Raw genomic sequence first — 22893 nt, forward strand, 5'->3', positions numbered from 1 at the left:
AGCAGAGAAATTGAAGCTGCTGGCTAAACACTGGTTTTTGGTTAATAATGAAGTGCCAGGTCGGACAGCCATAGCGGTGTGGGCATGTAGGGGTGTGGGCATGGCAGCGTACCAGCGAGCGGGACCTTCAGCAGAAGTGGTTTGCTTGACCCCACTGAGACAGGCACAGGCACGTTGGTCCATGCAGCTGGGGCGTGCCTGGAAGTAAAACTGCAAATCAGGCAAAAGAGGTACAGATGGGATGTAAAAAAATCAGCGATTTGGGGGAGAGTTCCCCAAATGATTTAAAATGCTAATTCCACCTCTTAATTTCAGTTTAAATAAGTCTGTGGTTGCAATAATTGTAGTGTGATTGATCAAAATCAGCCTGGCAGAATCAGCTGGCCTTAATTAGGCACCACCTAATCTCCCGGGCAGCTGGCAATTATCACCTGGGGGAGGGCTGATGGTTCTTCAGGGAGGCAGCCCCAGAGCCCCCAGTCCTCCCCGGGCTGGGTGCTGGGGTGAAGGTGGGCTGCTGGCTCCTGGCTGCCGGGTGAGTGAGCTGCTAATGCGGACACGGGTTGCAGCGGGGGGTGGGTTGAAGTTTGGGTTCCTACTTCTGGTCCTTCAGATGATGAAAATGGAATTTGGTGGGAGCACGACTGGTTTGCACTGTTGCAGTGTGGTTTTGGGAGCTGGACTGGAGAGGGAGGTCCCAGCACCTGTGGAAACTGGAGGAGCTGGTGAGGAGATGCGTGATGGGGCTCGCAGCGTGCACAGGCCAGCTCCTGGTTTAGGGGTGCGATGCGGGGCTTGCAGAAGAGCCGAGGGGGGGGTTCTGTCCTGCTCGGAGACAGCCGTGATGCCCTGCGTGGAAGGGTGGGTGCTCGGCAGGCTCAGGGTGACAAAGCGCAGGAGGGGACAGCCCGGAGCTGGGGATGCTCCGCTTCGCCCTCCCCACGGCCCCTGCAGCCCGGCGCTTCCCCGGGGGGCTGAGCTGCCCTGGGAGAGGGGGGTCTGCCTGTGTGTCCCCCCCCCGGCCCCAGGGCAGCGGAGAGGCACCGGGCCGGGGTGCGGGGGATGTGCAAAGCCCCTCGGTGCTTCTCCTTGTGTAGCGTTCGGGCTGGCAGCCGGCACCCCGCCATCAGCTGCGAGGGGCACGGGGGGGGGGGGAGCTGCGAGGGGCACGGGGGGGGGGAGCTGCGAGGGGCACGGGGGGGGGGGAGCTGCGAGGGGCATGGGGGGGGGCTGCGAGGGGCAAGGGGTGTCGGTGCTGCCCTTCTCGCCATCACCCCCCGAGCTGCGAGGGGAAGGGGTGAGCTGCGAGGGGAAGGGGGGCTGGCGCTGCCCTGCCTGCGGCCACCCGGCTCCGAGTCTCCCTGAAAGCCTGCATTTGTCTCCGATTCATATGCATTCCCCTCTAAACTGGCCGAAAAGAGATGCAAACTAAGCCGCCCTTGCTGCCCTCCCCCAAAACAGCCCTGCGGTCAGCCGAGCTCCGGCCGAGCTGCTGATGCGCGGTGGTGCGAGCGGGAGCAGGTCAAAGTGCGTGAGAACTGGATTTCCAGACCATGGGTGGTTTCACGGATGAAGCACAGAGATCCTGGGTTTAAACTTGCGCTCTATGAGGATGATTTCGTTGTTGTTCTTCTGTTTTGCTGCTTCGTTACCCTGCTGCCCTGGGTCCCTGCCACCGCTCCCGCTACTGCCCGGCCTGGCTCTGCCCCAGGCGATCGGTGGTGGGGGGAAGGGCAGGGCCCCTGTGCTCCTTCTGGGGAGAAGATTTCCTTCCACCTGGGGAGCATCTTTGCAAGGAGCTTTTTCTCTTTAAAACTGCGTACTCTTTATTGTGCCGGTGTTGATGTGCTTTTTAATCAGGTGAGAAGCGATGCGGAGCAAAGCGGTGGGCGCGTTGGCTCGGCGCGGCTGGGCACCCGAGCTGCCCAGCTGTGTTCCAGTTACTGTTGCTGATGCGAGCTGGTGACAAATCCCCACCTTGGAGTCAGTTCTGGAGACTTATTAAGGCTTAAATGCTGCCGAAGAAAGAAAAATTTAAGAATTTACACCTTCTATTTCAGATGAGACAAGGCTATTTTATCTTCCAGCATGTTTGGAATAATATTTTTCTGTATGTTTTTGGAAGGGAAAACCAAAAAGTAACGGTTTTAACCCATCTTTAGGTTGTGTGGATGCATTGCCAGGCTGCTAGCGTGAAAAGCATGAATAGGAGTAGGTGTTGTATGTGGGAGGTGCTGTGAGGTGGGGACAGAGAAGAACGGAATTTCTGCAGGTGATATCTCGGACTCATAAAAGCAATGTGGTGCCAGGGTTGTCCTCGTGATGCCCCCCCAGATGTGATCCCCCCCCCCCCCAGATCACACCTGAGGCTGAGGATATGCAGAAGCCCAGGGGGTGGCTCTGCTGGGAGACCCCAGGTCACCCCGCAGACCCAGCGAGCGTCTCGGCAGGACGAGAGGTGAAGCTCAGCTGCTGGGGTGCTGACTGGTGCTGCCTGGCCACTCTTCAGGTGAGCAAGGTTTTTCTCTTGGACTTGAAAGGGAGGAGAGTCTGGTTTGGTAAATATTTGGCACACCGGGTAGCAGCAACTAGATACAGGGAGGTGCAGCACAACAGGAGGCGAGCACAAGGGAAATACCTCCAGGTACAGGTAAACAATTTGCAGAAAGCAGTCTGAAGAAAACCTCGGGCAACTAGTCTTTTGTGTTGTTTTGTGGGTTTTTTTTAAGACCTACTCAAAAAGCAAGAAACCTGTGAGCAGGGTGGAGCTGCTCTCCAAGCTCCTGTTCATACCCTGGCTAAATTGTGTGCTAACACTTCATGAGAAAACAAAACCATTCCAAGAAACTCTCTGTTGCTCAGAAGAAAAGTCAAGGAGATGAAGGCAGGGATAAAGTTGGTGTCTAAAAAAACAAATGAAATCTTCAAAAAACTGAGAGCAGGGAAGCACAGCAGGGTGGAGGTAGACAGGTGATTAACGGATATAGGAAAAAGACTTTGGCCCTGGCACCTCTACCTGCAAAAAGCAGATCTGGGGGACCTCACAACCCACTGGCTGTGAGCCTGTGACAGCAGGGTCCCTGTGCGTGGTGGGACCAGCAGCCTTCGTGAGGATGGTGGCTGGATTGCTGCTCTTCACCAAAGCCTGCACTTTGCCAGCCGGCGGCTGCGTCTCAGCTCTGTGGGCCTTCCAGAAGAGCTCTGTCTGTAGCAGCACACGGTGCCTGCCCTTCATGTCCAGCTCCTAGAAGCTGTGAAAATACTGTTTTTGGTGTTGTCGCAGGTCATCTTGCGCATTGCTGGGTTTTGACCCGCGTGAAGGAGCCCTTCCAGACCTGCAGTTACAGTTGGTGACATCCTCTGGTGAGGACGCGCTGCTGTGAACGAGGCAGACCCAGTTTTGTCTTTGCTTTGGTGTCCCCAAGTCCCCATCTTACTTTGCTTTTCACTGAGAGGAACTGTGTTGGCATGTGTGTGCCTCTGCCACTGCTTGTAACCCGCCTTGGGGGAAGGGGGGGACTGTGACTGTCACCTGAAATGGGCTTTTCCCTTGGTAAAATTTCTTCCTCTACTTGGTAGTAACTGACCTGCTTGCTGTCAGAGTGAGAACAAAACACTTCTATTTGCGTTTTCACCTCTTTTCAACTGAAATTAAGAAGGGTCAAACCAGCCTGAGCAGCCTCCTCTCGTGGCACACGTGGAGTGGGAGGAAAGGCTCTCAGGAAGCTGGCCTGAGGGAAAAGAAACCAAGCTGAAGTCTATTGAGCCCTTTGCGGAGGGAGCATGGAGATAGCTGTTTAAATGTCTCGAGCCAGCACTCTGATGTTACAGCAGTTTCTTCTGGTGGATATTTATTAAAAAAATTTTTAAAAAATCCATTCTGTGCACTCCAGTGCCGTGCTGCCTGGTGTCTGACTGTCAGCAGCGTGCTCGGCTCTGCCAGCTGTGAAGCTGCAAGTAGCTCCGTTCCCCCCCGTGTCAGTTGCTGAAGGAGGACGTTGCTCCAAGCTGTAGGGAAAAACCAGCCGTGTGCAGCACCGCCTGCGAGCAGCGATGCTGTCCCGAGACACGGGTTCTGTGGGATGGCTGCCCGTCACCGATCCCTCTGCCACCCTGCTGTCAGCAGACCCGCTCCTGGGCTTGGGCGCTTTGTTTAGTAGCTAGCCATTGAATGGGATGGTTTCTTTGCAAGGTCCCAGGAAGGAAAGGGCGAGAGGCTCAGTTCTGGGCTCCCCAGTTCAAGAAAGATGAAGAGCTACTGGAGAGAGTCCAACGGAGGGCTACAAGGATGAGGAGGGTACTGGAACATCTCCACTACGAGGAGAGGTTGAGGGAACTGGGCTTGTTCAGCCTGGAGAAGAGAAGGCTGAGAGGGGACCTTATAAATGCTTACAAATATCTGAAGGGTGGGTGTCAGGAGGATGGGGCCAAGCTCTTTCCAGTGGTGCCCAGCGACAGGACAAGGGGCAATGGGCACAAACTGAAGGCACAGTAAGTTCCGTCTGAACATGAGGAAGAACTTCTTCCCTCTGAGGGTGACGGAGCCCTGGCCCAGGCTGCCCAGGGAGGTTGTGGAGTCTCCTTCTCTGGAGATATTCAAGACCCGCCTGGACAAGGTCCTGTGCAGCCTACTGTAGGTGACCCTGCTTCAGCAGGAGGGTTGGACTAGATGACCCACAGAGGTCCCTTCCAACCCCTACTATTCTGTGATTCTGATTCTGTGATTCTGTAGGACCAGTTATAGTGATGAAACTTTGGTGAAATCCCCACCGCTGCTCCGCCTGCAGCCACGCACGCGGGTGAGCTCTGGGGAGAGGAGTGGGCGAGCATCTGCCCTTCGGCTGAAGCCAGCCCAGCGCGGTGCTCGGTGACTTGGTACCTTTGCATCTTGGACACAGTAGACTATGAGGACTCTTGTGTTTGTGGAAGGAGCCGAGCTAACGGGAGGTCCGGCTTCCCCATGTCTACAGCCCACAAGTGCCCTTTCTCTCCTCCCTTCCCCCAGGCAGCCGATGTGAGGCTGGAAGCAGCAGTTAACTTCTTATTTCTGTTCCCATTGCTAATCTTTGCATTTTGCCAGAATTGCACCTCCCTTCTCCGAGCAGTCTGACACTTTTACAGCCTAATTTCTTTCTGTCTGCTCTAATTTGTGATTATTCAACCCTAACAAGGGGAGACTGCTCCTACCACGTGGAAGGTGCGTGCAGCTCTGGGCCTGTGGTGCTCTGACCATAAACGAATTTCTCTGTTCTGTCAACGGCTTTTTCTTGGCTCTTATCTCAAACTGTCTTGATCAATATGTTCCCACAAGGACCATAAGCGAGGAACCAGCAGATCCATGATCTGACCTCTCTAACCAGTCACCAAGACCATCTGGTGATGCTGGAAAGTGTTGTAGGAAAGAGAGAGTTGATGTCTTGTTTTTGCAGATCTTCAAATCTCTAAATAGCCCTGGCTTTCACCTACCTTCATGGGTGTCACTGGTACAGAGCGAAGGACGGTGTGATACCAGGGCACCCTGACACACCCACCCCTGAGACGCTGCTGGGTGCTGCTTCCTTCTGAAACCTAATCAGTAGTGCAAATGTGGAAATTAGTGTGGAAACAACCCTGGAGTGTCCTAGTGAGTTCACGTAGAAACATGAATGATCTAATCTCCATACTAAAATAACATCCGTGATGCTAAGGAGATGTCCCTCAGCGGGAGGCTAGCTTTTAAGAACAAATTAATAGATGGTATGAATAAAACAAGCTGTAAGAGCCCGTTTTCTTTTGCAGACCAGTCATGGTGTCTGTGGTCCAGAGACAGTGCCTGCCCTCTGTAAGCAGCGCTGCTCAGCGAGCCTGACCCGGGCCAGACCTGTCCCCGGCTCTGCTGCTGCCTGGCTCTGCTTAGGCAGCCCAAGAGCAAACGTCCTCCTGCCCTTTAGCGAGCTTTGAAAATCAACAGGGTCTCTGACACAGATTCTCTGTAGCTGAAGATAAATTGGAGGGTCTGAGAGCGGTGTCTGCAGCTGAATGAGGCTGCTAAATGTGACCTTTGCCACCACCGCCAGCTCCAGAACACTTTCAGGAGGAGCAGTAGAAAAAACGGCTCAGGAGGGTCTCCAGGCATGGCTTTGCTTGCCACTGGTGTGAAGCAGCCTGCTGGGGTCTGTGGCTGGTGGCACGGGGCTGCTGGGCAGATGCCAGCTTCGTGCTGCTGATGTCGGGGTTCCTCCCGCATCACGCAGCCAGGTCCTGCCTGCGGGCGTTTGGGTAGGACCCGACTCCTGCCCCGGGCAAACATCCCCCTTTAAAGAGGTGCTGCTGGCATCTTCTGCTCTTTTTGATTCGGGGTCCTGCAGGCTGTTATTTAAATAAATCGGCACTTTTGGATTCGTATGGAAGCTGTGCAGTAGTCAAGCACTTCTAATCTTTTGAGCCGAACTTAATTACTATTCACTGTGCTCTTCCAGAGGGCACAGGGCCTTGAACCTTTCTGCTCTGAGCTTGCTCCAAGTTTGAATTTGAAGCAGGGAAGTATGTATGCTGTGAAAACTGTCTGTACTGCATGTGATTCAAAAGGTGTTGGTTTTATTGTTAAACTCCTATGGAAATAGCATTCAAGATGTGAAAAATCAGACGTCGGACTTGTGCCGATTTAACACAGCTCTTAGATTGAGAGGTTCCCTCTTGCCACTACGAGAGATGCAGCTTTGTTAGAGCTCGAATAAGAGCAGAATGAATTACCACAGAGTGCTTTTCGCTTTGTGGGTTGCCTAGCTCACAAAGCCACATAAATCTTCTTAGTGAAATACTTGCACGCTTCTTTCATTAGCTCAGCTCGTCCTTCAGAGGAGGTGATCTCCAGTAACCTGCCTCGTGCCAGGCTTCTCCCGAGGTGCCAATTCCTCTTCTCTGCTGGCAGCACGAGTCTGAGTCAGTGGCCTTAGCCTGGTCTGGCCCATCTGTAACTGGGGGTTTGCGTCCCCGAGCCGTGGCCAGGAGAGCGGGACCCTCCCTTCCCCCTCTGCTGGGACCACCATCCCAGGGGCTGGGTGCGAAGAGGGAGCTTCTCCCTGGAGAACCTGCCCTGGTGCTTTGCTGGCTTTGCAGTTGTGCGTTAAATACGCTGTGGTGAACATCAAAGAGAAGTCCTTTCCATCTCACCCTGCTGACGGTGTCCCTGGAAGCGAGTGGGGTGCGGCTGTGGAGCAGATGCGCCCGGCTGCGTGGGGTGTCTGTCTGTCAGGGGATTAGTGGGGGTCTGCTCGCGAGGGCCGCGCTCGGGGAGCGGGAGGATGAGGTACAAACACAGAGGCATCCTACTGCATCGCTTACACGGGAGTTTGGAACTCGGTAAATGTTGCGGAGAGCGGCGGGCTGTGTGTTTAGTGTAGGAATAAAGTAATTAAGAGAGTACATAAAGTATGGTACCTGATTGTATGGAACCTCAAGTTTCAATAAAGGGCAGAAAAGCCTTGGATTTTCAGCTTCGGGTGGCAGAATGCTGTGCTGCTAATATAGGTACCACGGGCATCTCAGATACGGTCCAAATAAAGGTACCCAAGCAAGGTACTTGGTCTGGAGTCAGCTTATTGCTGGAGGTAATGGGGGGTTTTGAGGTCCATGGCTGATAAGAGAGGGGGAGTCTGGAGCAGTTGATGCTCGCTGGTCAGAGATAACCACTGGTGTGGAAAGGTGAGGTGCTCTGCTGAGTACTGGGTGGCAGGAGAGACGTAGCCTAGTGGGAAATGTGCCTGGTGCCGCTCAAAGGCAGTGACTTGACCCTCTTACATGGGGGAATCTGGAGTTCATAAATCTTGATTCATACCAAGGAGAAGACATCACACTTTTTTCGCAAAGCCAACAGCTGCATCGTGAAGGCTGTTTTTGGTAGAGCTTGCCTTGTGCTCCTGACCCCTGTGCTTCGAGCAGCAGCAGCGTAGGGGTGCTGGGAGCTGCTCGGGGCTGAGCGGTGGGCTGGAGGGCTCTCCTGCAAGGCAGTGCAGGCATGGAGGGAGGTGACTGAGGGTGCTGGACGCAGGGTCAACTGCTTGCAGTAGTAGCATGAGCACAGGAAGGTGCAACTCCATTGAGTGGCTCCATGGTGAAGCAGCAACACACAGAGGAAAGACCCAGGAAAGCTCCAGCTGACCGGAGCCTGTCCTTCCCCACCTTGCTTCTCCTCCCCAGCACCACATGGAGCAGATCCCTTACAGTAAAAGCCTAATGTGGCAGGGTAAGACTTGTCTTTTCCACATAACTGGGTCAGTCTGTTGGGGAATTTTTATGGTACTCCTCAAGGCAAATTAAGCACAAATGTGTTTAAATAGAAAAGAATAATCCTGCCCTTGAGTGTTCTTTCTGGGATGGTTACGAGACAATGCTGAGGCTGTTCCTTACTTCATCACCCAGGGAAACCTCACTCCTTTGCAGTGAGTCCTGCCTGGCATTCCTGCTTCCAGCCAGTTTAACCCCTCCATGCCACTGGACCTCCTTGCCCTCCCTGCCAGAGTGTTCCTCAGTCGCAGGCTACCACTGCTGAGCAGTTACAATGTGAATTTCCCCTTCAAATTCTTCCTTTTTCTGACAACTCTGAAAAAGCTGTGCACAAGGGATGTGTGACTTCGGCGATGCTCCTTGTCCAAGATGTCTGTTGCTTCAGCTGGGGTGCCTGCTCTCTTGTGCAGGAGGGCTGATCTCAGCTTCCAGCTTTGGGAGGAGGTGCAGACACATCACTTGCTTTATCGCGTAACCAGCATCTTTGAAAACTTCCTGTGTGTTCCAAGATCCAGTTTAAAATGGGTCTTCTGGTCTGAGAAACTAGACAAACCTTGTCTTCTGCATTTCTAGCATCTGGCAGTCCCAGCTTGTGGTCGTATTGCTGGTAAAACCAGGGCTTTCACTATATTTAACTTGTTCAGATCACTCTTTCCAAGTATCATACGACCATACTTCTACATTTAAGTCTTTCCACAATGGGTTTTTGTTTCTACTACCTTTACAATATTGTCACTAGGAAGTTTGTGTACAAATACAGCTATGTGCATGCTCCATCCCCTAGCAGCAGTGTTGCTTGGGTGTGAAGCTCGTGGGTGACACTCCTTCCCAGCTCAGCCCCCATCGGCTCACCCGCCTGCCTTGGGGAAGGCCAAGCCACCGGCCAAGGGCTGCTCGGCACCAACTGACCTGAAGGCACCAACCCAGGGACCAGTGGGTGCCAGCACTGACAGGGAGGGCTGGGACCAGTGGGTGCCAGCACTGACAGGGAGGGCTGTCCTTCACCTGCAGGCTTCTGGCTTCAGCAGTGTGAGGGAGCTGCACTTGGTGATCTGGCAGGGAAAATGAACCCCTTGCTCCATCCTTTTAATGTGACATAACCAAGTTTGTTTCATATAAATCTTTTGCTTTGCTAGATGGCAACTTTGAAAGAAACAACAAAAAGCCTCCAACATCAAAGCAACCAAACCTTGCTTGGCAGTTGATTGAAACAATCTTCTGCCTCTGTGGCTGTTTGCATATTGATGGGCTCCTTAAGCATTACTTTACAGCAATAAAACATTAGTTTATTTTTATTACTGCTAAGTGCCTTATCAGGGCACTTGGTAACATGAATTATTTGCAATATTAACTCATCTTCTACAGCGTTTATAGCAGTAACTGCCCTCTACAAACCAGCAGCACTGCTCATCCTTAAGGGTGTTGCTTGAAGTGGAGGAAGAACCTGCTCCTCTGCCAGGTGGGAAAAGAGGGAGTGGAGTTCCCATGGTGACAGTGGGTTTGTCACCAGGGAAGTGGGGGGAGTTATTGCTGAGGAGCCCTGCGCTGTGTCTCTCCTCCCAGCCTGGCCACCGTTCCTTGGCACGTTCACCCGCTCCCTGACAGCCGTGAAGGATCCGGAGGAGCAGAGGTGTGCCAGTCCAAAAGGGAGTCATCGAAATGGCTGTGGCCAGGACTGTCCTGGGGGCTGGAAGCCAGCCTGTGACTGCAGCACCAGACCAGTAATGGGCTGACTCGGTGGGAGGACGCGTGGCGAGGACGTGCTGTGTGTGTCAGCAGTACAGCTGCCTTGTGAGAGTGTGGAGCAGTGAAATCAATGCTGTCCAGGCTGTAATTAAAGGTAGTTAAGTACCATTAGCAGAGCTTGTAAAAATGCTTTTTAATCCAGTTTAATAAATGGGAGTCCGAGTTTAATTGGCATGATGAAAATTACATGTGGGCTATTTTCTGTAGAAAATCATAGGTGGAATTGGCATCTGTGTGAGATGGGTCGGTGCTATCCAGCCCAATACCACGTACCGACGATCCCATGGTCTGCTGACTGTAACAGAGCCCTGCATCACAGCTGTCGTCAGAGGCAAACGCGCCCTCCAGATTTGCCAAAATGCAGGTGTCGAGCACTATCTGATCATCATAAGGTTACTCTCCTGCAAATGGAGATTTTGGTGTGCAAGGTTTTATTGGACTGTTAAAGTTCCTAAAGCTTCTGGATAAGGCTCTGAGGGTTTCTCCATCAGCTCTGACAGCCTGGCTGAAGGAAACACAGCTTGGGAACCAGCTGGAGGCTTCTCTTTAGAGCCCTGCCAGGCTACTGCTGGTTTTTACTGGCAGCCCTCACCTGCAGCTGCCCTGGGTGGTGGTGCTGCTGCTGCGTTCTCTCCTTTATCTGATACCTCTCTCTGGGCTGCCTTGCTGTGCAGGGCTCTCTTGCTTGGCTGCTGTGGAGCTCCTTGAGCGGTACGAGGTCGTTAACAGGATGATGTAATTACACTTTCTACTGCATCTTCTTCTTTTCCTGACTCATGCCAAGTGAAGTTTGGCCACAGCACAGGATCTGGCTGAATCTGGACACCCCAATAGCAGCTGCAGTTGCTTTTTGCATTCTCTCTAGCTGGTGTTGCATGGGTACCTGTTTGGTTTTGGGAATGATTTTAAGAAGGCCTTGGCAGCTGTGAAGAAACAGAATGCTGTTAGGATTTTCCTGCGCTGTGCGTTGCACAGCGACTCGGCAGAAGCCCAGAAATAAATGACACTGGACTGTCTCATCTTGCAGCCGTTGCAGTGCTGGCCCCTGGCTTGCCTGTGCGAGGTGGCAGGAGCAGGGTGCTGGCAGCAGGGTCCTGGTGCTCTCCCCGGACTGTGGTAGAGCGTGTGTGTGCGGTGTTGAGCAGGGATGTTCCCCAGAGCATGGGGACACGGGCAAGCTCTGATCCTAGGGCTCACAGGGACTCAGTGGGCTGTGGCTGGACACCGAGCTCTGCTTTTTCCACAAGCAGCACTTCTGTTCTTTTTTCTCTTGTATGTTGGGGACAGTTGCATTCCTCATCCCTGCTAAAGAGCCTTCAGTGATGTCTCTTAATTCTTCCTTTTTATGTCTATTTTCGTTCCTGTTCTGTGGGTGAAATCCTGACTTTAATGAAGTCTTTGGGAATTTGGCCACTAAATTGCAAGGGAACAGCCATAGCTGTATCTTCATCACTAGATTTTTGTGTTCTTTCTTGCTATGCTAAAACAGCAAACTGCAGTGGAGAGTAATGAGTTCTGTTCATACAGAAAAAAGGACATTGCTTATTCTTTTGGTTATCCTCTCGGTTTCAGAGAAAAATGCTCTGAAGCATCTCCTTTGCGTCAATCTATTGCCCTGCCTACCCAAATATAAACTCTTTTTTTCTGCTTTCCAAGTAGTAGTAGTTGGCAGTATGTAAATTCCTGTAAGTTGTGGCAAAAATTGGTATCTTGGTGTCTGGAGCAGTGCCCAGGGTTGCATGTTGATGCTCCAGATTTCAGTGGTACAATGAAAGGGCTAAAGGAGGGACTTTATTTTCAAGACACTTCTCAATAGCTATAGTAGCCTCAGGCATTTTCTTGCTTAATATTATTGTCTTTTATTTTAAAAGCATCTTTATGGTGGTTGCATTTGTATTACTTAAGTGGTGCTTTTTTAATTGTGTATTTATTTGAGCATAATGTGGTTAAAAGTGAGTTATCCAAGAGCAGAAGAGAGAGAAATGCAGGGAAGTGGGTCTTTGCCAGAGCTGCCAAGCTCCCCAGGAAGGAGCCTCTGGTCTGGGGTCTCCAGGGAGGCAGCTGCAGATGTACCTGCCCTCTGCTCGCTGCTGCTGGCTGAGCTTATGGGCAGTGTCCAGCAAGGCTGCAGAGGGTTTTAGAAAACCAGGCTAGCATTTGTATGTAGATGGCTAAATGTCTGGGGTTCTCCCAGCTGTGCTGTCTTGCTAGCAGAACAGCCAGACCCTCCCATTTTCCTTATTGAATTTCCTGGAGTCACTGATGCCAGGCTCCTGTTTCTCCTGCTGCTGTGGAAACATGCCTCTAGAGGGAAAAAGTCAGGGTTCAGAGATCATTGTGTCTACTGCTGATGTCTCAAAGAGAAATAAAAATCTCCAAAATCCATCCTTGCATTTTAGCGGGACCAGATAGGGATTTCCAAAAAAAAAAAAAAAACAGCATCCCAAAAGAAAACAAAAGTTGAATATTCTTGGAAATTCCTCTTCTGCTCACCATCTCCAAATCTGGCAGGCAGTGGTTTTTGCTGAACCAAAGCTGCTCTGTTCAGCAGCAGCACAGTTGCCCAGACCTCGGGGTGGGTGAGACTGTCTCAGAGCCGCCTTGGAGCGCGCGTGCCCTAGGGCGGGTAGGGAAACCGAGGACCCAAACTCATCTGTGGTGTCCAACTGCCTGTGAGTAATGTGGTTGTTGGGGTGGGGTGTTGTAAAGAAGAAACTCTTCATGGGGAGCGACAGGAGCTGAGCCTGCCGTAATTCACTGGAAAGACCAATTAAACTCAGAAGCTTGGCATGTGATGGAACTGAGACTGGAAGCGAATGGGATGCTGCTTCCAGCCCCTCCTGTGCTGTGCAGGACCCGTGTGAATGGCGCGATGCTTCTCCTCTCTCCTGAGACGGGGTTTTTTTAATCTTGCCAGATAAAGCTTTGATCTGACAGGCTTGATTTCAGCCTGAAGAAGAGAAGGCTGCGAGGGGACCTTAGAAATGCTTACAAATATCTGCAGGGTGGGTGTCAGGAGGATGGGGCCAAGCTCTTTTCAGTGGTGTCCAGTGACCGGACAAGGGGCAATGGGCACAAACTGAGGCACAGGAAGTTCCAGCTGAAGATGAGGAAGAACTTCTTCCCTCTGAGGGTGATGGAGCCCTGGCCCAGGCTGCCCAGGGAGGCTGTGGAGTCTCCTTCTCTGGAGATATTCCAGCCCCGCCTGGCCGCGGTGCTGTGCAGCCTGCTCTGGGTGACCCTGCTTGGGCAGGGGGTTGGGCTGGGTGACCCACAGAGGGCCCTGCCAACCCCTGCCATGCTGGGATTCTGTGATTCTGTGACTGAGCTCGGGCTGGAAGTCAGGCTCTCTCCCAGCTCGTTAGCTCCGTGCTCGTCGCTGTGGTAGCAGATGATCTAATCCAGAATTTTGGGAGGGGTTTTGTAATTATTGTTCTAATTAACTGAACTATAGTTTGACCTAACCCACAGTAAGTCATGTGAATCTTGTGACTCTTTCTACTCAAATTAGAGAAAGAAATTAAAAAAAAAAGCAAAGGAAAAAAATTAGTATCACCAGGGAAAAATGATACAGCAACCCGTTAATAATAATTATTTCTGAAGGAAAGTGTACCTTGAAGTGCTCTGCTATTGGTGTCCTGACCACCTCCCTCATTCCTAGGCAGAAGGGCGCTTTGCAGTGCTTTCAGCCTTCCCCCTGCCCTCGGGGAAAATTGCCCACGCCGCTGGAGTGGGACCCGCTGTGAAATGGCTACCCTTGCAGGGGGATGTCAGGCATTGGGAACGGCGATGAGATTCCTCCTTCTGCCGGCACTCACCTGAACTTCCTTGCTAGGGTGTTACTGTGGCACTACTGTTCCCGTCTCGATTCAATCTTCACGTGCAAATTTTCCTTTTAAAAAGTAAAATGTGAAATCACAGAAAGACTCTTTGCAGCTTTCATTCATTATCCATCATTTTTTTAAATGGTGGCAGCTCCCACTGTCTCTGCTGTATGTATCTGGCAGTGTTGCCATTAGAAAATCCCCTTTTCCCCGGCTTTGTAACTTAGCTGAGTGTATCCATTCTGGACAGAAGCTTCTTCATGTTTAGCTCCTCTGGACTGATTGCTTTCTTTTTCCTGTGAACATTAAGGCAAAGTCATTTTATCGTTCTTAAACTAGATTTTTTTTTTTTTTTTCCTTCTGGTTCTTGGGTTTACCTGCTTCATTGTATTTAATCTGCTCTGTGCTTAGCAACTTTTTTAGGAAGAGCAATGAAAGTTAGAGGCAACTGCGTGGTTCTGTAGACAGAGTAATTTAACTTTAAAAATAAAAAAGGTGCCTTTTGGGGGGCTGTGGTGTGTGCTTGCGGTAAAGCTCCTGCCTTCGTCCGCACCTTCCAGATTCATGGCTGACAAATACCAGTGGAATTGAATGGGCCTTGATTTTTACAGATTTATGCCATTTATTACTCCCGTTGACTCCAAAAGCTTCACTGAGACACGAGGGTGTGTGGAGCAGCCGTTCCTCCACCCAACGCTGACTGCTGAACTACAGTTGAAGTACGGAAAGAAAGATTTCTTGTCAAGACCACCACCAAGATCCCCGATGGTACAAATGGAGAGATGAAAAAACTGAACTGGGGAACCCTCAATAAAAATCAGGATGACCAGAGAAACTAGCTTTCTGCACGTGGTCCATAGCCAATTTTCTTTTGCTTGTGAGTGCCAAGCCTTTCGGACCACCCCGAGCAGCGGTGCCTGGTGCCGGGCCATGGCGAGGAGCCCTCCCCGCTCCCAGCAGCGGTGTGCTGCTGGCTGCCGTGGCTGGCTCGTGGGTGTGCTTTGTCACAGAATCACAGAATAGTAGGGGTTGGAAGGCACCTCTGTGGGTCATCTAGTCCAACCCCCCCGCCGAAGCAGGGTCACCTACAGCAGGCTGCACAGGACCTTGTCCAGGCGGGGCTGGAATATCTCCAGAGAAGGAGACTCCACAGCCTCCCTGGGCAGCCTGTTCCAGTGCTCTGTCACCCTCAGAGGGAAGAAGTTCCTCCTCATGTTCAGACGGAACTTCCTGTGCCTCAGTTTGTGCCCATTACCCCTTGTCCTGTCACTGGGCACCACTGAAAAGAGCTTGGCCCCATCCTCCTGACACCCACCCTTCAGATATTTGTAGGCATTTATAAGGTCCCCTCGCAGCCTTCTCTTCTTCAGGCTGAACAAGCCCAGTTCCCTTAACCTCTCCTCGTAGTGGAGATGCTCCAGTCCCCTCACCATCCTTGTAGCCCTCTGCTGGACTCTCTCCAGTAGCTCTTCATCCTTCTTGAACTGGGGAGCCCAGAACTGGACACAGTACTCCAGATGAGGCCTCACCAGGGCCGTGTAGAGGGGAAGGAGAACCTCCCTTGTCCTGCTGGCCACACTCTTCTTGATGCACCCCAGGATCCCATTGGCTTTCTTGGCAGCCAGGACACACTGCTGGCTCATAGTTAACCTGTCGTCCACCAGGACACCCAGGTCCCTCTCCGCAGAGCTGCTCTCCAGCAGGTCCACCCCAAGCCTGTACTGGTGCATGAGGTTGTTCCTTCCCAGGTGCAGGACCCTGCACTTGCCCTTGTTGAACCTCATCAGGTTCCTCTCTGCCCAGCTCTCCAGCCTATCCAGGTCACGCTGAATGGCAGCACAGCCTTCTGGTGTATCTACCACACGTCCCAGTTTGGTGTCGTCAGCAAACTTGCTGAGGGTACATTCTAACTCTTCATCCAGGTCGTTGATGAAGAAGTTAAACAAGACTGGGCCCAGTACTGACCCCTGAGGGACACCACTTGTCACCAGCCTCCAATTAGACTCAGCGCCGCTGATGACAACCCTCTGAGTTCTGCCATTCCCGCAAAGACTTGAAATGAAAGCCAAAAAAGTCCCAGTGCTCGGACTCTGGGTTAGGGCCTTGGCTGGTGGGAGCAGAGCCCTTGCCCCAGCCCCATCAGGGGGTGATGGGGATGCTCAGTTCCCGTGTTTCAGTGAGGATGAGTATGGCTGGTTCCCCCAGACCTCTGGCTTGCCATCACGCCCCTGCACTTCTCTCCCGTGTCCCCGTCCAGCCCCGAGCCCCCCGCCCCAGCTGCGCCCCGAAGCAGAGCGATGCTGTTTCCCAGCCCTGAGGAATGGCGGAGGGGCTGAGCTCTGCCCCGGGGAGCAGCACCAGGCGGTTGCCCCCCGCGTCGTCCTCTCCCCGGGCAGCCAAGCGCTTGGCCCCTGCGCTCCTGCTTAAACGCCTTTTCATCTCCGCTCTCATCTCCCAAGTTATTTTCCCCAGAATCGAGTCACTCGCGATTTCTTGCTGCTGCGGTGACTGGTGTGCAGTTTTCCAGCTTTGAAGCTGGGAGAACAAAGGAAGATTCCCTTTCCCTCCTAATTTCTCGCTCGGCAGTGGTGGGGGCTGATCCTCGCACCAGAATGGTTTTCTACATCTCCGTTCTGTGCCCGAGGCTTAAATGTTCTGGGCCAGCTGCTGTTATGTGTGGTCTCGCTAATGTTTCTAATGTAATATTTATAATAACCTGCGCAGCAAAGAGAGCCCACAGACCCCCACAGCTGCTGTTTCCCTTTCATTTTTCTTGTCTGCTTGCTTCTGGCAAGGCCAAAAACGGGGAGAAGAAGGAGATGTGCCAGCGATGCTCCATCTTGCTGTTCCAAACGTGGATTTGCTTTCTGGGCTAATCTGCTCGCCGCAGCCTCCCTAATAGTCTTTATATGGAAGTATTATGCATTGGCAAATAACCTAACCTGATGAATGCTGCTATTTAGAAGGGCAAAAATTCAAGCTAAATCTGTTTCAGGAACGAAATCTGTCTCCGCAGAATGTCAGGTCTGCCCCGATAATGCGGTTTTGTATTTTATTGAGGTGATGCTCAGCCCTCTGAAGTGCATCGTGCCCTCCGGCAGCGGCTGCTCTGATCAGTTCTGTTTCTCTCTAGGTAGAGCAACACCATTTGTCAGGCACGAACAGACAAAATTGGGCTTTCTCTGTTCAATATGCAGTTTGCACTGGTAGCTAATGACTGAAAATAAAACTAGTACAGCTGGCCTCGTGGACGCAACTTTGTCTTTGCACTGCAACTACGATTTGGTTGTGTAGCTGCGATGTCAAGAGGGCTTCCACTGAAACAGTGACAATAAAATGAATGAATGACAATGTTAAACGGAAAATGTATCACATGTGGTTTGTATTCTAAATAGTTCGTGCAATTAGAGGAGCAGGCCTTTTGGGGGAGTTTGGCTTCTTTCAGTCTGTAGTTCTGGGGAATGTTCTCCATGGCCGGTGGTGGGAAGAAGAGGAATTCAGTTTTGCCCAGATCCAGACACACAGCCTGTTCTTGTTCTCAGCCAGGAACGAAATGCAGTTTGTGTGGCTTTACACACCCCAGGGGCCTGCAGCTGGCAGAGCTTGGCTGCATCCCTTCCACGGCTTGGGGAACTCCATCCATCCTCAGCACTTTGAGGTTCTGGAGGACCGACTTGGGGGTGCACCAGCTGGGTGGCCCGTGCTTCTCCCTGTTCCAGCAGATGTGGTTTCAAGAACTGAGCTGCTTCTGGCTTCCCATGAGGAAGGCTGCCCAGGGAGGTTGTGGAGTCTCCTTCTCTGGAGATATTCAAGACCTGCCTGGACAAGGTCCTCTACAGCCAACTGTAGGTGACCCTGCTTAGGCAGGAGGGTTGGACTGGGTGACCCACAGAGGTCCCTTCCAACCCCTACCATTCTGTGATTCTGTCTCGGAGCTCTTGGGATCTCCTGCTCCTGTTACGGGGTGAGAGCACAGGCTGGGCTCCGGAGGTGATGAGGTGAGCCTGGAGGTGACCCTGGGGACCAGGAGAGCCGCAGCACGTGGCCAGGGCTGGAAGAGGAGCAGACCAGGGAGCCCTTGCCCCCAAGGCCAAACACTTCAATTTGCAGTTCTCAACCCCCTAATCCCAATTCCAACCGAGTAGTGAAGCCACAAGTGGAATGTGCTGGAGTGAGCTTGTGGATGAGATATGTGTCACGGTGCTTAGCGTGGTGACCTTTCTGGTTCATGCTGCTGGGAGAAACACCCCTGTTTTCTGCAAGAACCCATGCTACAAGTCACGGCAAGAAAGAAACTTTTAAAGCATGTACTTGTATTAAGTAATGGTTTCATTTGAAGACTCCTTTATCATTTCCCTTTTAGCCCAAGCAGGCTGTTACAGGGAAAAACCCTTGTTTGATAGTCTTGGCATAAAAATCGTTTCCTTCTCGGAGGAAAGAAGAAAGGCTGGTTGATATGCTGATTGTTAAATCTGATCCTGTTTCCTTGAGGACAGAAGAAGACAAATATATTCACAGAAGGTAAAGAAAAAGGAAGAGCAACGTTAGAGGCTTCCGTTAGTCCCTGTCTGAATCGCCACGTGGCTTCAGTGCCTCCTCCGAGAGCAGATGCAGAGGAGTTGGCGTCGGGCTGTACGGGAGCTGCTGCTCAAGGGTGTTGAAGGCACAGGAGAGAACAGCCAGGCTGCACCAGCTTTACAACACTATCTTTATTCTTAATTTAAGAAGCAATAGCTATGAGAGTATAAAAGGAATGAAGACAAAAAAATGATGAAAACGCTCTCACATGATCAGATGCAAGCAGAGTGCCATTCTCGCCGTCACCAACACGAGTTTGTCTGCCTGGTGGGATGCAGGGCTGCTCGCTGGGGCCCCACGCAGTGCTGCTCCGTGCCCCTGCCTTCCAGGCACAACAGCAAACACATTTCTGCAGTTTCGTCAGCCCTTCTTGGGGACACTGGTTCAAACCTCCTGCCTTTTCACCTCAGCTTCCCAATGAGGGACCTTCTGCAAAGAGCCAGGGTGGATTTCTCTTGGTTTGGCTAGTATGTGAATTAATAAATAGCAGCATCTGGAGGTGCTTCCCAGCTTCTGGACCTGTCTATAATGTGTGGCAAGTCCTGGGCACCCTCCCTTTCTCCCTCTCTCCCTGGGGAGGCCACAGAGCGGTGGGGAAGCTGAGCTGTGGCACACTCCTGCTCCATCCCTGCTGCCCAGGAGGCCACCAGGCACGGTGCTGAGCAGGAACATCCGTGTCTGCTCCGGGCTGTGTGGGGAGGGAGTCAGAAACTGTGATTTAATGAATAAATCACACATCATTTTATCCTTGCTGGCACATCTGAAATCAGGCCCCAATATCTCAGAGTTTAGCACCGAAATCTGAGTTGAGCCACTGGCACGTGGTCATATTTTCTGCTCAAGAGGAATGGGTTTAACAGCAGTTTATGCAAATTAGCGGCAATCAGAATTAAAAAGTGATTAAGGGACTTCAGGAGCAGAGCTCATTTTGAAGGTGCTTGAGACCCTCTGGATTAGGCTACGGTGCGGGCAGCGCTCCCTGTCCTGACATGGGACGCTTTCCAGGGGACACGGGCAGCGGGTGGAGGGGACGTGGGGTCCCTGCCCCATGGCTGGAGTCAGCCCAGGCGTGGGGCTGCTTCTCCCACCTCCCCGCCCTGGCAGCATCCTGGGCAGGTCCCCCTGAAATCCCTTCGGCTGCACGAAGCATCTCGCAGCAGATGGGTATCTCGTCATCAGGAGTATAATCAAAAATCAAGGTTTAGCAGTTAATTTGGAGCTCCTATGGTTTCATCCTTTGGATGACATTACACACAGAAAGCCAAAAACCCCTGCAAAGTACATTTGACGTGGAATCTTCCTCTTAGCAAGAACCACTAAGAAATATTTATATAGCGGCTTGTTAAAGCGTCTGTAAATAATACATGAGTGTTGCAGCAGTGTCTGTTAATGTTACTGTGTTTACTGGAGGTGTACTTGCTTCATGAGATGAGGATTTTTTTTAACTCTTTAATTCCCAAAATACTGTTGTGTGGACTGTAACATATATCAGATATATAACGTATGCTGTAATGTAGATCAAGCTACAACTTAGCAAAAGTATGTCCTGAGGCTTCTCTGATGGTACAAGCAATGTTTTTCCCCTTAATTATCTTGTCATGATAGTTACTTTTAATTATCTTTCAATAATAAATTCCACAGGTGAATTAATGCAGAACAGTCTTTGTGTAACACAGGTAATTTCAATCACTTTGGATTTTCTGTCAGCCTTTTTGCTGACACATCAGGATCCCTTTGCTTCTCGAAGCTCTGTTCGGTGGTGATAGGGCCCTACTTTTCCTGCATCCCATATTTCCCCGTGACAGAGGACGAAGGGAGAGCAGAGGGCAGCGTGCGGTGAGTGGCATAGCTGTTCTGTGGCTCGGCTGGGGCTGAGGGAAATAAAACTTTGTGGGAGTTAAACGGACCAGAGAAGTTCTGCAAGCTTTTGTTGAAAAAGTTTGCTGCTCCTATTTGTTCTAAAGGTATTTTTGATGTGTTTTGGGGTTTTTAAAAAAACACGTCAAAATACTTCTCTTCTGGATAAAGATTTAAAGGATTTAAGCTGTAGCGAGAGCAACTGGAGTTTAACAAATAGAGCCTTCTGACAGCCCTTGTTTGTTGTGTTCGTGGCACAGCAGGAGCTTTAATTTAGTTTTTTCTTCCCAGTTGTGTCTGGGGGGAGAGCGAGGGAGAGGCGGGCGCTTGGAGGGGTGGCAATGCCTTTTCCCACCTGGCCGTGGAGCGTGGTCCCGCCGGGATGGATGCCATGGCCAATGGGTCCGGCCGCAGGCAGCTCCTGCAGAGCTGGGCTTCACCCCCCTTTCCTTACATCAGGCAGAACCGAAGCATCTAGCAGTGACCCTCGTTCTCTGGACAGAGGAAAAAAGTCCTGTGTCTCTGAGCTGCTCAGCTGGAAAGTGCATCTCGGTCTTGTCAGCCGGTGCTGCAGTGCAGCGTGTGCTGGCCCGTCAGTCAGGAGGCTGCAGCTCAGCATCCCCAACAGAGCTGAGGGGGCTCTTAAATCCAGACAACCTGCATCAGGCCCTAAGAGAGCAGGAATCGATAATTTTAATCCTCTTTTAAAACCTGGCTGATTTAGGCAGGCACTGGCTCATGCGCAAATTGTTGGTTACAAGGGCAAGGGCAGGGTCCTGCACCTGGGGAGGAACAACCCCAGGCACCAGTACAGGCTGGGGCTGAGCTGCTGGAGAGCAGCTCTGCGGAGAGGGACTGGGAGTGCTGGGGGACGACAGGGTGACCATGAGCCAGCAGCGTGCCCTGGGTGCCAAGAAGGCCAATGGGATCCTGGGGTGCATTAGGAGGAGTGTGGGCAGCAGGGCAAGGGAGGTTCTCCTTCCCCTCTGCTCTGCCCTGGGGAGGCCCCTTCTGCAGTGCTGTGTCCAGTTCTGGGGTCCCCAGTTCAAGAAAGATGAGGAGCTACTGGAGAGAGTCCAGTGGAGGGCTACGAGGATGAGGAGGGGACTGGAGCATCTCTGCTACGAGGAGAGGCTGAGGGAGCTGGGCTTGTTCAGCCTGGAGAAGAGAAGGCTGAGAGGGGACCTTAGAAATGCCTCTAAATATCTGCAGGGTGGGGGTCAGGAGGATGGGGCCAAGCTCTTTTCAGTGGTGCCCAGCGACAGGACAAGGGGCAATGGGCACAAACTGAAGCAGAGGAAGCTCCAGCTGAGGATGAGGAAGAACTTCTTCCCTCTGAGGGTGATGGAGCCCTGGCCCAGGCTGCCCAGGGAGGCTGTGGAGTCTCCTTCTCTGGAGATATTCCAGCCCGCCTGGCCGCGGTGCTGTGCAGCCTGCTCTGGGTGACCCTGCTTGGGCAGGGGGTTGGGCTGGGTGACCCACAGAGGGCCCTGCCAACCCCTGCCATGCTGGGATTCTGTGAAAGCTGTCATGGTCATCCCCAGTGCCCAAGGGATGTTTCTGGTGGCTGCGTGCAAGCTCCGATGGAGCAGCTATCAGTTCTTCATCCGCTGCCGGCTGTCTTTTGCTGCGTCCTCTGCCTTCTCTTGCTCTGTAAGTGTTCCAGGCTGCAGGGCTGCCCTTTTGACACCGTTGGCCAAAGCTGGTCAAACTTTGAGGCTAATGAATTGCCCTGGCCCCTGCCAGAAGTGAAAAGGGGTAATTAAAACCTTGCAGACTGTCTCACTGCTGGACCAGGTTTCCTTCGTTCTGCTGAGTAGAACCCTGCTCTCCTGCGGGACTGGCTGGGTTCTGCGCCGTGGGCAGTTCTCTCCCAAGCAGCTCGGTCCTGCTGGGGGGGTCGCAGAGGGAATGACACCCTCGCCTCGGCTTTTACTGAAACGTGGGGCTGCAGGGCTTGGTTCCCACGGCACACTCTCTCTGGATTCCAGACAAGGCATTAAAAATTCATGGCTCCTGGCATTCTGCTGTAAAGCAGATAGTTATAGTGACATTTCTTCTGAGACCGCACAGCTTTGTCGACACACAGGAAAAGAAAAACGGGGAGAGAATAAGTGGCTGGTGAAACACCGCTTTGAACCTTGGGAAGAAAATGTAAGGCTTGTTCACAGCCAACATCTAGATGAGGTTTTTCATTATTTTGAGGTGATTAGCCTGTGGAAGAAGTCTGTTTTGATTTGGGTCCACATGTATCTATACGAGGGTGCTTTTGCTGAGACTGGATCTGAGCACCACCACCCTGACACCGTAGGTTTCTGTTTTAGGCACAGGTTCTGCAGCGCATGATTGTTATTATTTTAATTTCAAGGGGCTGGTGAAGCCCAGCTGATGTGCCACTGGCAGAGGGGGTGTTCTAGGAAGCTGAGCTCTGAGAAAAGTGCTGTTGTAGCCTTCCTTTTTATACCGAGTGCCTGTTGCAGGAGTGACGCCAGCCCTTGGCAGAGCCCCATCGGCAGGGCACGCCTCCGCTGACCCGCAGCACGCTGCACCGACGCCACGTAGGTTTGTCACCGCGAAATATCCACCTTCTAAAACTGGTGTGACATCTCGGGCCATGCCAGCT

Source organism: Opisthocomus hoazin, chromosome 7 (assembly GCF_030867145.1).
Source record: "Opisthocomus hoazin isolate bOpiHoa1 chromosome 7, bOpiHoa1.hap1, whole genome shotgun sequence".
Taxonomy (NCBI): Eukaryota; Metazoa; Chordata; class Aves; order Opisthocomiformes; family Opisthocomidae; genus Opisthocomus; species Opisthocomus hoazin.